This window comes from Toxorhynchites rutilus, chromosome 3 (genome assembly GCF_029784135.1).
Source record: "Toxorhynchites rutilus septentrionalis strain SRP chromosome 3, ASM2978413v1, whole genome shotgun sequence".
In the NCBI taxonomy this organism is placed as follows: Eukaryota; Metazoa; Arthropoda; class Insecta; order Diptera; family Culicidae; genus Toxorhynchites; species Toxorhynchites rutilus.
Genome location: NC_073746.1, coordinates 326,052,286 through 326,067,623, shown reverse-complemented (window position 1 = coordinate 326,067,623; position 15,338 = coordinate 326,052,286). Strand labels below are relative to the sequence as shown.

The 15,338-nt window shown below is 38.8% G+C and overlaps 1 protein-coding gene across 7 annotated transcripts in view; it reads right to left on the bottom strand.

Annotated features, from left to right (window-relative positions):
• LOC129780406 (uncharacterized) overlaps positions 1–15,338 on the bottom strand; it is a 171,965-nt gene that overhangs the window by 10,932 nt on the left and 145,695 nt on the right. For all 7 annotated transcript variants that reach the window (XM_055788656.1, XM_055788663.1, XM_055788658.1 and 4 more), the window contains one exon: positions 11,324–11,460. The gene's annotated coding sequence lies outside the window, so the exon portion shown is untranslated. The remainder of the gene's footprint in view (positions 1–11,323; positions 11,461–15,338) is intronic.

Genomic DNA, 15,338 nt, shown 5'->3' with positions numbered 1-15,338 from the left:
GTATTATAAAACAAAACAGCGAACTGACTCTGTTGCAGGCATGAATTTCTATTAATCGAACATCATAAATAGGCAAAAACTTTAAAAGAAAAACAATGGTCCTATCCTTATCGACATTATCATAATGATAATCCCAACTTCAGACCCAAAGTTTTTTTAAGGCATGTCAAGAAAATTTCCAACCCGGGAAGATCCTTGACAGATTGGGAATCGAACCCTATGTCTAAAAGTGTCTACTTAGAACATGATAGAGATCTGCCACATTCACAAATACTCGATATAACCATCTTATGATAAGATAGTTTACGACAATTCTGAATGAGCTATCCCCATTCCAGTTTCCACTTCAGACCCACACCAAACCAAAATTATCGATTTTATTTTACAATTTTTCAGTAAATCGTTGATCATTGAATTTTTTTTTTTAATTTCGAATTTTTGAATTTATTAAACACTTTTTTCAAAAGAATTACCATCCTTTTATAATTTGGATATCAATACGTTGGAAGCTATTTTTTCAAACTTCAATTAAGTACAATTTTGGTCTTCTTGAAATCAAATGTTCCATTCAAAACATTCAATTATGCCACTGAGAGTATTACACATCGTTAGCAACATTTTTTTCCAAATTTCTAGAAGAATCTTAATGCAATGTTTGAGAATCCGATCGAAAAATTGATAATTTTGTTGCATTTGAATAAGAACCGAATGGGGAAGCAAGCGAGGCTTTGCCAGGCCATATTTCATCGATCGGGACAAGTCATATTCAGAATGGTTTCCACCGGTTTTGCGAAACCGATCTGACGTTGTTCACTTTGTCGTTTTTCTGCTTGTATAGCGACCGTTTCTTTTTCTTATAATGGTCGGCTCAAATGCATAAATGCAATGCAATAAATGCATAATCTCATTAACACACTGTTTATGAGAGTACACTGGATTCTTTTATACGCGATTTTTTTTGCGTGTTTTTTTACACGATTTGCTCGAAATAACGATTTTTTTATGCAATTTTTTTTCCAGTGTATTCTATTTGTGTGTGTGCTCGTTACAGCGATTCGGCGCCTTTGATCAATACCCTGTGATTCAAAACTATGGAACAAACGATTTGTTTTGACTTTCCAGATCGATTTGAATGACGAAATGATAATAGTTTCTATTAATAATTTATTGATCTACATTTTCAAGCTATTTGGGGGTATTTTGTTTTTTAAAATGTCTACCCCATTAGTTTCACTCATCATAGGAATTGCGTTATTTTGAATTCAGACAAAAAAAAACTGCAAGCAACTTACTTGCTACCTTATGAAACGTATAAGGTTTCATAGTAATTTTATGTGCCCTTTTTCTTCGTTGGCAGCTATCCGACTTTCGAGTCATTACTTTCTTATATCATTATATTTTGACGTAGGACTACGTCTTTGATTTCTATAAAGGGGGGTCACTCTACGAAAAATGTAACGTTTATGAGGAGTTTTCAAATGCATATTACGCAGAATCGTTCTTACGATATATGTTATAATATTTACCATTAGACGGCAAATTTATCCACATTTTTTTTCGCCTGAGACATCAACAGTGGAAATTATAAAACAAGTGAACAATTTTACAAATAAAAGAGATATTTTTTGCGAGCGGGTGCGAAGGTAAATCATGTGTTATGCATTCTTTCTTCCAACTTCGCTACCATGAATGTTGTATGTAACACAAAATTGCGTGCAATGATTCGTTCTATCTAACAAATTAGAAAGGTGTTAAAATAATCAGATGCAAGATTTCAAGCATCACTCAAACTTCATGCGAGATTTCATCAAAGCTACGAGGAAAGTGTCACCCATACAGTGATCGTTCATTAATTAGATTATCATGCGAAGATTTATTGAGATACTAGCTGACCCGGCAAACTTCGTCTCGCCCAAAATTTGTTTTTGTTATCAATTGTTTCGAACATTCACGTTTTTTTACTAAGCGCAAGTTCATGAGCCCAATCGCAGAACTGTTCTTGATCTTCTAATCGACCCCCTTTTACTAAAAAAAATCCTTGTACTTCTACCAAAATTCATCAATATAAAATCAGATTATTTTCAGACACAATTCTCGTTCAAGATTTTTCAACCACATGCAAATAACATGTTTCTCCGTTACATGGAATGAATGTTTGATACAGAAAATGTGATAGAATAAAGATAGACCCCTCCCCTCTTCACACCTTAGAGAGGGGGGGGAGGAGTGTCCATTCACCATAGAAACGTTTCGTGTCCCCTAAAATCTTCACATGCCAAATTTGGCTCCATTTGCTTGATTAGTTTTCGAGTTATACAGAAATTTGCTTTTCATTTGTATGACAGCCCACCCTAAGATAGGGGGCAGGAGTGCCGAACCACCATAGAAATGTTTTCCCCATAAAACCTCCACATGCTAAATTTAGTTCCGTTTGCTTGATGAGTTCTTGAATTATGCGGAAATGTATGCTTCATTTGTATGGCAGGCCCCCTCCCCCCTCAGAGAGACGGGAGGAGTGTCTATTCGCCATAGAAACGTTTTGTGGCCCCTAAAACCTTCGCATGCCAAATTTGGTATTTTCTTGATTAGTTTTCGAGTCATGCAGATATACACCATAGAAACATTTATTGCACCCTAAAACCTCCACATGCCTAATTTGGCTTCATTTGGCTGATGAATTCTCGAGTAATGAAGAAATTTGTGTTTCATTTGTATGGCAGTGCACCCCCCCCCCCCTTTTCATTGTCTAACTACAATAGAAATATTGTCTAATTTGGTTTCATTTGCTTGATTGAGAATAATTCAACCCCCCCTAAGAGAGGGGGTAGAAATATCTAACCACCATAGAAACATTGATTGCACCCTAAAACCTTCACATGCGAAATTTTTGTTTTGTTTTTATTTTGCTTGAATAATTCTCGAGAAATGTAGAAATTTATGTTTCATTTGTATGGAAGCCCCCCCTTAGAGAGGGGGTGGAGTGTCTAACCACCGTAGAAACATTTATTGTACCCTAAAACCTCCATATGCCTAATTTGGTTTCATTTGCTTGATTAATTCTCGAGTAATGCAGAAATTTGAGTTTCATTTATATGGCGCCTCCCTTAGAGAGGGGAGAGGGGTCTCAAAAGTAATCTATCATTGTAATTTGGGTGAAGATAAACTCGCAAAATATACGGATGACGCAGATCTGATCGTGCACCCGTGGCCGAGTGGTTAGCGTCATAACTAACATGCCGGGTGTTCGGGTTCGATTCCCGTTGTGGTCGGGGGAATTTTTCGTCAAAGAAATTTCCTCCGACTTGCACTGTGATCACGCGTATTCTAGAGCTTGCCACTCAGAATGCATTCAAGGCGTGTTATTTGGCATAGAAATCTTAACTAAGTACTAATAAAAATGACGCAAGTAATACTACGTTGAGACGGCGAAGTTCCTCTAGGAACGTTAGTGCCATTGAAGAAGAAGAAGATCTGATCAGCCGTTCTCCCGAGATGATATTTTACACGTACGTGGGAAAATCCTTCTTTTATATATAAAAATCAATATTCTTCATGACTCATATTCATAAATCTCAATGATTGCAATTTCTCCAACCAAGTTTGCTTCCCATACTTTTGCAATTCCTCTGTCATTTTTGATCTGTCCATGCGACAAAAAATCCATGGAATACCAGATCACCTGCGCTCCAATGTTATTCCGTCGATATTTTCGGAAAAATATGGGAAAGTTGGATCTGATAAAATGTTCTTTACTGACGGTTCATACATAAACGGGTCCACTGGCTTCGGCATCTTCAATGAAAATTCCAGTGCCTCTTTCAAACTCAAATATCCTTGTTCCGTGTATGTCGCAGAAATGGGTGCGATATACTATGCTCTAGGGATCATTGAAACACTGCCCATCGACCATTATTTTATTTTTTCAGACAGTCTCAGCTCAATAGAGGCAATCCGCTCAATGAAAGTTGATAAACGCTCATCTTATTTCCTAACAAGAATAAGACATCTATTGAGTGTTTTGGTCGAAAAATTATTCAAGATTACCTTAGCATGGGTTCCCTCTCATTGCTCGATTCCGGGGAATGAGAAAGCGGACTCGCTAGCTAAGGTGGGCGCTTCAGAAGGCACACTTTTTGAAAGGCAAATTGCCTATAATGAATTTTTCCACATTTCTCGTCAGTATACGCTCGTATGTTGGCAGCGCATGTGGAGTGGTGATGAGTTCGGTCGTTGGTTACACACGATTATCCCTAAGGTCTCGACGAGTGCATGGTTCAAGGGATTGAATGTAGGTCGTGATTTCATTCGCGTGATATCTCGGCTTATGTCCAATCACTACAACCTAAACGCGCATCTCTATCGCATTGGGCTCGCAGCAAACAATCTTTGTGATTGTGGCGATGGCTACCACGACATCGAGCATGTTGTCTGGTCGTGTATCCGGTTCCATGCTGCTCGCTCTCAGCTCTCTAGAGCACTGAGAGCAAAAGGCAGACAATCGGATATCCCCGTCCGGGATATCTTAGGTAGCCGGGATCCTGATCTTCTGCTTCATCTATACCTGTTCCTCAGAAACGCCGATGTCAACGTTTAATGATGTTTCCTTCGTTGTGTCCCCGTTTCATAACCCTCCTACCCGATCGATAAACTTTTACTTAGTCGCGGCAATACATACACACACTCTTTACAGATGCACGGGCCAAAGGTTGTGCAGTCCACTGATCATTCAACAAGAGCCAAAGGTTGTACCGCTCATGACAACTCTACACGAACTGATGATTGCGCCGGCTAGTGACCATTCTATCCTGGATTCCTCGAGTCGAGAAAGACGCACCACGCTAGATATGGGGTACAGACTAGGGAGCGTTGCTGATTAATGGTCAGCTGCATCCCAATAGGAAGTAGCCCGTGTCGGGCACACGTATAGAGCATCGAAGACTGCAACATATCAATTATGAGAACACTTGTAATACTAACCTCGAGCCAACCGCGAGTAATCGGTTACATATTACTAACATAGTTGTAAGACAAAAATTGTCAAAATATTGGACTCCCGGCCCCGTCAGGCTAACGCCACATGTGCCTTAATAAAAAATATATTTTGGAAAAAAAAAAAAAAAAAACATCAAGTTCAATTGTTGATATTCTAGGCATAACTGTCCCTCCATGGATTTCTGAGCCCGCAACCAAGATTGATTGACTCAAATGAGGGGATCTTTCCACATTTCATTAAACAATAGTTTTCTGCTTATAAAAAATGCTTAAAGCTTCTGGTAGACAAATATGCTTGAAAACTTTGAATGCGTTTTTGTTAGTTGCTGATTTCGGAACATGGGACAACTATGCGTAGAAAGATATGTTCTATTGTAATAATTGTGTTGTTACGAATAGGTTTCATAAAAAGAATACAAATACCAGTACAGATTTCCTAAAAAAAAGAAGACCGAAAACGAAAACAACGAGACAAGAACGAGATGATTTAAAAAAAGTCAATTATCTGGCAATAACATTGTATTTCGTTCATTTATTTATATTCACATTTTTAACAGCCATTCCATGTCAAACCGATATAGTGGTTCTCCGATTTTCGTAAAAAAGTGGTTATTTTGTTCTATATCGCAGACAACATTAAACCCGTATTTTTTTTATTTTAATTTTTTTTCATTAGGGCGGCCATTTTTATTTTGAGGTGGTCCGAAATATCAATTTTTTCTCCTTTTTCCAAAAATTTCTTTTTTCAAAAAATCGTAACAATCGAACCACTAAACCGATTCAAATTATCGACATATCAAATTAAAGGCAATATATTATTTTTAAAAAATGTTAGACTTGTATATAAATTGGATTTTGTTTTCATAATTATTGATTGTATTTGTTTTTTTTTTCTAATTTGTGTGGTTTCGGGACCAAGGGTACTATATTTTTTATAGTTTTTTTTACATAAAATACCCAAAAATTAGTAAGTTTTTTTTTTGTTTTCGAGTTGTGATTTTTCAATGTTTAGATGTTTTGGTTGCGATAGCCTCATGGACAGAAAATATGAATATAGGGAATCCAATTTTTTGGAAAGTGTAATATTTTTTTCAAAAAATTCAATTCATTGATTTCAATTTGATGTGTCGTTCATCTAAATCGGCCCAGTAGTTCAAAAGATATTAATTTTAAAAAAGGCATTTTCTGAAAAAAATATTGATGAACCATCTGTTAACTTTGAAAAATCATGACATCAAACCAAAAAAGCACCTCTCTAATGTTTGGATATGTTATGTAAACAATCCTCAGCTTTCAGAAAAAAATATAAAAAGTATGACGCCCTTGATCCCGAGACTGTGTAAACTGTACAAAACGATTACAATCAGTAACCACAGAATCAAAATCCAATTTTTGTACAAGTATAACATTTTTCTAGAAAGACTAGCTCACTGGCTCTAATTTGATACGTCGATAATCAGAATCGGTCCATTAGTTCAAAAGTTATGAATTTTAAAAAAGAGTCATTTTTGGAAAAAATAAATAAGGGGAAAAGTTGATTCTTCGGACCATCCTAAAATGGAAATCACCCTAATAAAAAAATAAAAAAAACATGGGTCTAATGTTTTGCGATAAAGAACAAAATTACCATTTTTCACGAAAATCACTACCACTAACCACTATATCGGTTTGGCATGGAACGGCTGCATAGTTTTATAAACAACAGTTCGGCTGAAAAGTTCATAAGGCAACACAGTAAAACAATTTTATTTTTGACAAAATTTAATTTTTTGATTCAACACAATTGCCTTCGAGGTCGATACAGCGATTAAAGCGATCTTGCAACTTTTTGATACCACTTTTATAGTACTCTTTCAGGTTTTCCTCAAAATAGGCCTCAGCTTCGGTAATCACTTCATCATCGGGCTTAAATTTCTTGCCAGCGAGCATTCTCTTCAGGTCCGCGAACAGAAAATAGTCGCTGGGGGCCAGATCTGGAGAATACGGTGGATGCGGGAGCAATTCGAAGCCCATTTCATGCAATTTTACCATCATTTGTACGGCAGTCTCCCCTAAGAGACGGGGTGGAGTGTCTACTCACCATAGAAACGTTTATCGTCCCCTAAAACTTCTACATGCCAAGATTGGTCTCGTTTTCTTGATTAGTTCTCGAGTAATATAGAAAATTGGGTTTCATTTGTATGGCAGCCCTCCCTTAGAGAGGGGGAAGAGTGTCCAGCCACTATAGAAACATTTATTGCACCCCAAAACCTCCACATGCCAAATTTGGTTTCGTTTGGTTGAATAATTCTTGGCAGCCCCCCTTGAGAGAAAGGGGATTAGTGTCTACCCACCATAAAAACGTTTATCGCCCCCTAAAACCTCTACATGACAAGTTTGGTTTCGCTTTCTTGATTAGTTCTCGAGTAATATAGAAATTTGTGTTTCATTTGTATGGCTTATGGCCCCCTTAGAGAGGGGGGAGAGGTCAGGAACTATCATAAGAACCTTCCCCGACCCCGAAACCCCCTACATACCAATTTTCATGTCGATCGGTTCAGTAGTTTCCGAGTCCATAAGCATCAGACAGACAGACAGAAATCCATTTTTATATGTCTAGATATGTATACTGAAAAAATATATCCAAAATAATTAAAATTGTCATTGAATTTTGAATAACCCAAAAATGAAATGAAAATGAATGAAAAGAAAAAGAAATTCATTATTATTGCATACCTTGCGTACTTAAGATGTCAAATATGCACCTTTTTATTGTATTATTTGTTCCAATTTTAAATATAGCTTCATATTACTCATCTCATAGAAGGTGTTGTCATCATGGACGCAAAATCCTTTGCACAATCATCCCTTGTTCAAATTTCTTATCATTTAGGAGGTTTTACAATGCGTGAAAAAGGTGGTAATCGCTTGGTACCAATTCCGGACTAAAGGGTGTGTCACATCAAATTGCATCACGGAAAAAACGCTGTAGAAATTCGCCCAGTAGACCGATCCTTTTGAAAATTTTAGACAGTAAAATAAAAACTATTAAACAACTTTTGGCATTTTCTTTTTATTCATACTTCGAGCCCAAGCCCGTATGCTCGCACCTTCCTCTTTACCCCGTCCATAAGGTTCTGTACAACATCAGGTTGTAGTTTTTTTTTGAACAGAAATCCATTTTCTCTTGAAGTCCGCCTCCGATTTGACAACTTTTGGGTTCTTCCGGAGGGCCTGCTTCATAATCGCCCAATATTTCTCTATTGGGCGAAGCTCCGGCTCGTTGGGCGGGTTCATTTCCTTTGGCACGAAGGTGACCCCGTTGGCTTCGTACCACTCCAACACGTCCTTTGAATAGTGGCACGAATCGAGATCCGGCCAGAAGATGGTCGGGCCCTCGTGCTGCTTCAATAGTGGTAGTAAGCGCTACACTCCTTAAGGTAAACCTGCCCGTTTACCGTGCCGGTCATCACGAATGGGGCGCTCCGCTTTCCGCAAGAGCAGATCGCTTGCCACACCATGTACTTTTTGGCAAACTTGAATAGTTTCTGCTTGCGAATCTCCTCCGGAACGCTGAATTTGTCCTCTACGGAGAAGAACAACAGGCCCGGCAGCTGACGAAAGTCCGCTTTGACGTAGGTTTCGTCGTCCATTACCAGGCAATGCGGCTTCGTCAGCATTTCGGTGTACAGCTTCCGGTCTCGCGTCTTCCCCACCATGTTTTGCCTTTCGTCGCGGTTAGGAGCCTTCTGAACCTTGTATGTACGCAGGCCCTCCCGCTGCTTGGTCCGCTGGACGAATGAACTTGACAAATTCAGCTTATTGGCGACATCCCGGACCGAACTTCTCGGATCACGTCTAAACTGCTTAACTACACGCTTGTGATCTTTTTCACTGACGGAGCATCCATTTTTGCCGTTCTTCACCTTCCGGTCGATGGTTAGGTTCTCGAAGTATCGTTTTAGTACTCTGCTGACCGTGGATTGGACGATTCCCAGCATATTACCGATGTCCCGATGTGACAACTCCGGATTCTCGAAATGAGTGCACAGGATTAATTCACGACGCTCTTTTTCGTTCGACGACATTTTTCCAAATTTACGAAAAATTGACAGTGAAGCATGGCCAACGTGATCTAGCATGGCCAACGTGATATATCTGATTATAAGCGAAAGCTGAAGATGTAATTCCTAAAAATTAAATTTCTACAGCGTTTTTTCCGTGATGCAATTTGATGTGACACACCCTTTAATCATGAGTTTAGCTCTATTTTCAGATAAAGATAAAGATATGTTTCGAAAGATATGTTTCGAAAAATTTCTGGTTGATGAATTCTACAAAATTCCATTGCAGATCATCCGAAAAATGTGTACACCTTAATCTCAAATAGGATCCAGACTGTTTTTGTGGCAAATGGTGGACACCAGAATTGATGTCTACATTTCATTGGCTGAAGTACAAGCAATACCACAGTTTACCTACAGGCCCGAAAGTCATTTCACCCCATTCACTCCAATTTGAGATTCCCCGTGTCCTGCGGAGACTCGGTGGGTGTATACAAATAACAACAGCAAATAACGATATTGGATATAATAAATGTGATGCGTATGAATATTTCATTATTATCATTTATTTACACCAGCAAATGTGCGTGGGTGTGGATAAATGAGAAAAAGAACGCGAGAGCCCAAGAGGAAAAGAAGAGTAATTACAGTTGATATCCAAATAGACGGTTGACGGTTTGGATTGTGTTGGCCGCCCAGCACGTTTATCTCGCCACGTGTCGCCTTCGCTAATGCTATGCGCCACCAGCGTTTGATTGCAGATGATTACGCCACGCGCTGATTGTAGCACTTTGTTCTGGAATCAAATTTGCATTATAATGTGCGGTCAGCCCCGTGAGGCCGTGAAAACAGGTAAGATGGGAATCGAGGATTGCTCGAGGCGGAAATGTGGGCCATTTTTCCTCCAAATGATTTTGATCGCGCCCATGACGAGAGAGAGAGAGAGATTGGAATGGGATTTGATGAGTGAAAATTTTGTTCATTCAGGTCTGTGAGAAACACAAATATAATTCAACATGTTTCATCACCAAATATTTTTCCGATTTGCGGCGAAAATTTCACATCGTGGGATGAAATGGAAGTCGAGTAGCAGGAGCAGAATTTGGTTGAATTTCTCTTTTCTCATTCCATCGCTTCGATGATGGAGCTAATTGGAACTGACATTGATTATATTTTCGTGAGAATGAATTCCAGTTATGAGGAGAAAATTTTCGCTCCATTTTTTGCGCTGTTATTATTTCCAATTATTTTCGTTCGGTGTATCATTTTCTGATTCCATTTGTTCGGCATCTGCATAATTTGTGTGGCCTAATTTGATTTTATCGCATTCGTTTCACATTCTGTCCAAATTCAACAATATGCAAATTCAAATCAAACTCACTCACATTGTAGAACCGTTCGAATTCCGTTCCCGGTGGGTTTGCCTATGTATTCAACGTTCAGCGAAACGAGAATGAATGATAACGATGGTAAAATGGGAGAACATTTTACGATAAGTAGGTCACAATCACTCACGTATGACAGCGAGCACATGCGGAACATTGAAATATATTGCTCGTCACCATAACTCATTATAGGTAATTGAGCATGTAATTGATTTCTCATTACCTTTCGACTCGTAGACAAATTTCAAGATCGACACAGTCACGTTCCCCTTATCAAGTGTCTGTTGAAATTCACACTTTGAGCCCCGTGTCGGTCCCTATAAACTGACGTTGAACTTTTCGACAGAAAAACGTTGATCACTGGGATTGACAGTTACAGCATGAGGAAATATTCGAAAAATGGTTTGTTCGGATGTTTTACGATATATGACCACTTTCTAGTCGAATTTCTGAATATTTTCTTTTTATACAATGACTATCTTTGGGAGCGAGGACTGACACTGATATTGTGCAAATACTTCCGATGCGGGTTGAATGGGAAGCATAGCAAGGACTATTCGGGATTCAACGTGTCAATGGACAAAAAAGTTACAGGAGGAACAGGCAAGAGCAATCAAAATTAATTTGTGTCAAGGCGACTGAGTCGAAAATGTTTGTTTATTTAAATAATTGCTTCTAGCTTGATTTGATTAATTAAGTTTGATTACATGTTAGTCAAAAGACCGCTCGTTCCCATGGTTTTCGTCCCTCGCCTTAGTAAAGATTTAGATGATAATGCGTCCCCATGGTATTATTTAATTTTCCGTCTGAATGATCTGTGCCATTGAACAATTTCTGACAGTACTTTGATTAGGTAATTACTCTTCGCGTGATTCGCACGTTTGGTGTTATGTATAAACTCACCATCTTTAATGGGTCTCATAATATGGATATATCGATGCTCAACTTGATGTTTAACGCCAGTCAACTTCCAACCGAGTGGAGGGATGCCAGATTTGTTATTGTTCCGTTATCCTTACATGCTGTTGAATCTTGAGGCTCTGCAAATAAAAAGACATAAAAAATAGAAAAATTCAAATCATACAAAAAAGCAGACGTTTGTGTTCGTGAGTTGAATTTAATAAAAAATAATGAATGAACCAATGAGGTGTTGCTGTTGATGCACCCATGATCCACGTGTCGATTGGCCTGACGTGCCTCGATAGAGCATTATAGAAATTACGCGAGGGATTTCATGACAGGAGGTTGATCGGATGATATGCCGGAGCCGAAGAAAAGACGATGTTCCTTAAAGCGAAACATGCAACAACCATGAAATGGTCCGCAGATTAAATGTTACTGTTATGAGTGGATGTTTTAATAAAATGGTAAACGAGCACGCAAATGCCGTTAAGCTTAACGGCAGTCGGTATTATCATTCGTTTGTTATTTTTTTTTTTTTTTTTGCGAGTGTATGCATTTCTCAGCGTGTGATTTTTTGGTGCCTTTGTATAATCTCTCGGCAGGGATGCACAATATGGGTCGGAGGGTATTTGTTTTCCCTTATCTCCTCATCGGAGCTGAGTTAATTTATGCCTTCGTTATGATCTTGCGTATTACAGAAAAAAAATAAAACTATTTTGGGTCGCGCGGAGCCCAGATTCATGTAACATTCATCCTTAAATTGATTTGAAAGACTGGTCCTTGCAAAGAAATAATTTCTTCTGTTTGTTTTGGGGAAACCACGAAAGCACTTCCCTGAGGTCAATATTTTGTTTCACAATCTTGAGACGAGAAACAAATTTCCCGATGAGTTGAACTTAACACAAACACCATTGCCACACCATTGGGGGGTTGAGCATGGAGCGGGTGAAAATCATCGGAAGGGAAATTTTAGTCAACCAGACCGTTAAAAGCTTTTTCGGGACGATGGCGCCGGAGGCCGTCGCGCTTGAATGCAATTCCGCCGGGTTCGAGAAATCGAAAATATCCACAGCTTAGACCGCTTCAGCTGTGTTCAGTATAGCATGAATTTTCAACGAAATCTTTGGGCTGTCAATTCGTGTTTGACGTGGGTTCCAACAACGAAATTTTAAAATGACGTTTACCGAATCGACGGAAAATGGTTGTATTGATTAGTACTAGAGCTAGGACTTCCCTCAGAGCGATAGCGAAAGACTACATTTCGAAAAGATTGAATTATAATATTTAGATCGTGGGTGGACAAAGCGTAGACCGCGGTTTACCGTTTACCGCTGATCTACGATAATGTATCTTTCAAATAGAATGAGTTAAAAATCCCTTCAATTTTTACCGTGATGATTTTATAAGGTGTTTAAATTGATTCCATTGGCACACATTAGTAGTCAGAGTAGATATTTGTTTATGTAAGTTTCTGTTTTAACTATAATTTTATTATTATTACGTCTCGACTGATAGCGAAATACATTATCTTGATGAAAAGCAGTTTTTCCCCTTCATTTGATTTTAAAATTCATCCATCAATTTACTCAACAACGTCGTATTCCATCCGCTAATGACAGTTCTCATATCTCAAGGTAATTGAGGACCTAATTGCGTATTTTTCATACACGTTAGTAGGTCCGATATTTGTGCTCTCGTGGCCGAGTGATTAACGTCACACATTCCATGCCGGGAGTTCGATTCCCGTGCTGGCCAGGAAATTGTTCGTCGAAGAGGTATTCTAGAGCTCGCCACTCAGAAAACATTCAAGGTATGTTATGTGGCATAAGAAATTTCAGCTATGTACTACGAATAAAAATGACTCATGTAATACCTACGATAAGACAGTAAAGGTTTCACAGGGAACGTTAGTGTCATTGAAAAATGATGACGATGATGATGGTCCCGCATCCTTCCCCTACAGAGATTTAGGCAAGACAAGTTATCTAAAAGATATTTTTTTCTCAGCATTAAAATCAGTTTAGCAAAAAAAAAACGAGCTGATTTTATTTACAGATATAAGTTCAAAAAAAAATCAATGTCAAAAGACAAGCCAATACTCAGTCTTGTCCGCCACAGAGCCGATACGGTCCCGACAAGGCCCTTGCAGCCAAATGGTCCACCAAGACACAAGTACAACCGCCAACCTTGTTTTGGATTCACTTGAATACCCCCATCCAGAGAAATCGAGAAATTTTCCTTCACGAAACATTTCTAGACTGGCCCTTACAAAACATTTAAATTTTAGAATAAGCAGAAGAAGAACAATATGAAGGAGAAGCAAATGGGAAAGATAATAATAAACAGAAAATGAAGAGAAAAAACAAGGAGAAGAAAAAGAAGAAACATTCACTCTTGCAAGCAAAATTTTAAAAAGAATAATTTCATCCTTCCTTTTCCTTTTCATCCAAAAAACGAATAAAAACACTTGACTCGATTATATACAGTAAAAAGAAATCAGAAACTGTATATAATCGAGTCCACCCTGTAATATCAAAATATGGTCGAAGACGTCAACATTCTATTGCTTATAGCTTTTGAAATATATGGTATTTTTGCATGGAGAAAAATTATTGTAATCCAAACATTTTGGATGTAAATTCTCGGAATTGACATGTTGAAAATAGAAAAAGTCTGCAAAGCATATCAATTGCAAGAATTTACACACAAAAAAGTTACGAGTGAAACATTAGTAGTAATTTCTCAAAGAAAACATGAAACAGTTATTGTCAGGAAAACTCTGTTCCTATAGAAGTGGCTTTTTTTCCGATGAATGAATGACTTGTTCGTTATTGAACAGTGTTTTCCATTTCGGGCTTCCGACAGTATACAGCCCTGCGCTGACAACCGTTTGACATAGCTGTCAACCAAAGCGTCATATCGTTAGTTGAATGTCTGCCATTTTACAATATAGATCGTTTTAGCATCGCACAACGTGTTAATTGAGTTAAATTATATTACAAAAATGATGAAAAACCGGCAAATGTTTTTCGAGCATTACGGACGGATTTTGGTCGTCATGGACCTACATGGCCTACAGAGCACACAATCGCTAATGTAGTGCGTAAATTCGAACAAACTGGATCCGTAGCGGATATTGTGAAACCTGTGCATTATCGTAATGTGCATTCGGCCGAAAATATTGCTGCTGTTGCTGCCAGTGTGGAGGATGACCCGAATGTTTCGATTCCACGGCGTGCTCAGCAATTGGGCTTGTTAAACACATCATTGTGGCGAATTTTGCATTTGGACTTGCACCTACATCCATATAAAGTCCAACTGGTACAAAAAATAGAGCGTGGTGACCATGGAATGCGTCGGGCATACGTCGATTGGGTGAACGAACAACAGCAGCAAAACGCTGAATTTTCGCATCAAACTTTCTTCAGCGATGAGGCACATTTCGAGCTCGGTGGCTATGTGAACACCCAAAATTTCCGTATATGGGGCTCAGAAAATCCACACGTGATTGTTGAGAGGCCATTGCATCCGCCAAAAGTCACTGTTTGGTGCGCCTTATGGTCTGGTGGAGTCATCGGACCGTATTTCTTTGAAAATGAGGACGGCGAGACGGTAACTTTGAATGGTGAGCGCTATGGCCGCATGTTAACCGATTTTTTTTTTTGCCACAAATTGAAGATATGGATACGGATGACATGTGGTTTCAGGAGGACGGCGCCACGTGCCACACAGCACGACCGAACATGGCCATATTGCGAACGAAATTTGAGGGACGCATAATTTCGCGTACAAATCGCGATCATGCGATTTGAACCCGCTAGACTTTTTTTTGTGGGGTTATGCGAAAGACCGTGTCTATGCCAACTCTCCGCAAACTCTTGAACATTTGAAAGACAACATTCGTGAAGTTATGACCGAGATACCGCCCCATATGTGCCGAAAAGTCATCTAAAATTACCTGTTCCGGATCAAGGTGTGCGAGGAAGCCCTAGGAGGACATTTGAATGATGTTGTA